This window comes from Glycine max, chromosome 17 (assembly GCF_000004515.6).
Source record: "Glycine max cultivar Williams 82 chromosome 17, Glycine_max_v4.0, whole genome shotgun sequence".
In the NCBI taxonomy this organism is placed as follows: domain Eukaryota; kingdom Viridiplantae; phylum Streptophyta; class Magnoliopsida; order Fabales; family Fabaceae; genus Glycine; species Glycine max.
This window is the reverse complement of record NC_038253.2, coordinates 40,123,152-40,125,693: the sequence shown is the minus strand read 5'-3', so window position 1 is coordinate 40,125,693 and position 2,542 is coordinate 40,123,152.

Genomic DNA, 2,542 nt, shown 5'->3' with positions numbered 1-2,542 from the left:
TAATAAGTACCAAGTTATAACATAAAATGTAATATATTTCATTACTCCATATTAATTGTATTTAATGTATAAGTAAAATTATATACCAACACATTATTGGTTTGAATGTTAATAAACTCAGTATTTTTAAACAAAATTTCAATTTTAAGCTTGATGGAGGAAAAAATTGGGTTAGGAGGGAAGAATTTCAACAAAGGTGTCCAATTAAATTCTTCAACTAAGATTAATAATCAATAAAGTCACTAAGTATTTCATACCAATAATACAATAACTAAAAAAAATATAAATATATTAAGTATAATCAATATTTATAATAAATATTTAATAATAATTAAATTTATGATAAGTATTCATTATATGTATTAAATATAAGTATTTAATACATTATTGATATATTCTTTTGACTTCATTGTTAATACATTATTATTATTATTAAATACTAGGGGAAGGACTCTAAATTTCTTAAATAGTAAAAAAATAAAAGTTAAATGAAGTTAATAAAAAACGATAAAATAAAAAAAATTACAATATAAAAGTAATGAAAAGTTAATGTAGATTAGAAAAAAATTAAAAATTTAAAAAATAGTTTATGGATAAAATTATCCAATGAAATGTAAATACCTAATAGGATTATTTCTTTTATTATAGGTATAGATAAAAAAAAAATTCTTATGTAGCTGAGGAACATTTTAATCAGGGTTTATTACATTTGTAGAAGAGCTATTTTTTTCTTTCTAAAATAGTATAATTTATATACTTGTTAATATAAAATTTTTACACTCTCAATCAATTAAATATTATCTTAAATATAATTTTTTAAATATTTATTATGAAAGTTAGTAAATTATCATACATAATAATTTATAATTAAACAATAATTTAAAGATATTTATATTATCAGTGTGTTCTTATTAATTACTCTAATAAATTAAAAGTGTGAATAAATTCTTGTTTACATGTTTGCTATTTATAGTTAAATTTAATTGTACTTATAGTCCTTTAGGTATTACAAATTTATAATTTTAGTCTTTTTTAATTCCAATTGTGTCATGCAAAAATTATATTTTAGTCATCAAAGTTTTTATTGCGTCAAAGGAATTCTCAAGATATCAAGTTTTTGCAATTGTATCATTTTAGTCCCTCTATTAATTAAAATATGTTGATATAATATTGACTAATGTTGTGTAAGTGACATAACACTTGTATGATGAAATTAACATAACATTGTGTTGACATGTTACTTGATTTGGAATGCTTAAGTGGTACTAATTCCACATGTATGGTTTGAGTCCATTCAATTTTGCAACTTTACCTTGATTCCAATTTGGTTTGTTCACGTTGTAGACAACTATTTATCATAATTAAATATATTTATTAAAATGTACTTATATATTAAGTATAATAAATATTTTTATTTAATATTTATAATAAATATTTATAAGAAGTATATTTTAATAAATAAATTTAACAATTATAGTAAATATTTATCATATTAATATTATATTTATTACTAAATATATTTTGAAAACTAAAATCACACGATTATTAAACCTAAAGAACTAACATGCTAAATGAGAGACCAACTAAGTGTGTCAAAGCAATTATCATCTGTCAATGTAACATAAAAAAATATTGAATAATGAGATTAAAATTATATAATTATGATATTTAAAGATCTAATTGATATAATTCAAATTCGGACTAAAATCATACATTTATCATACCTAAAAAAAACCTAATTAGTACAAGAATTATATTTTTATATATAATATAATATTTTTAAATATACTCATTAAAATACAAGTATTTGTTATGAATATTAAATATAATAAATATTTATTAAAATAAATTCAGCTTAAATAGGTTTGGCTTAATTGCATTTTTTCTTCAATTTATTAACATTTTTCCGGAGATAGTTATATATATATATATATATATATATATATATATATATATATATATATATATATATATATATATAGTTATTTTTTATGCAAATGCGGTTCACAGATATTAGTTCCTTAAACATGAAATCATACAAAAACTAGCTAGTCTTTGTATCAACATAGAAAGTTTTGGAGATTACTCATATGTGAAATGAATGAGAATTTCGTATTAATAACATGATTATTTTTAAAATAATATATTGTAGAAATTAATTATTATTTTTTTCATTATAAATTCAAAAAAAGAGGTGTCCATTTTACGATACACAATAAAAATTAGTTTTCATTTATGTATTGTAAGAGAAACACATCTTTAGTTCAATTTATAGTATATAATAATTTTTAAAAAATTGAGATGTTTAAAAAATGGAAGTATGAAGAGTAAAAAGAGATGTAAACAACAAACCCCCTTATTTCCTGCTACCTCATTTTTTTTTCTTCTTAGTGTGTAATATAAATCAATAGGCAATTACTTCTTACACCTTATAATTACTTTCTGCATCTATCTTAGAATATAAAATTACCCAGAATAATTTCTAAAAAGACTATTTTGAAATATTATAATTACAAATAGGTGTTCAGAAGCTTAAAAAAGT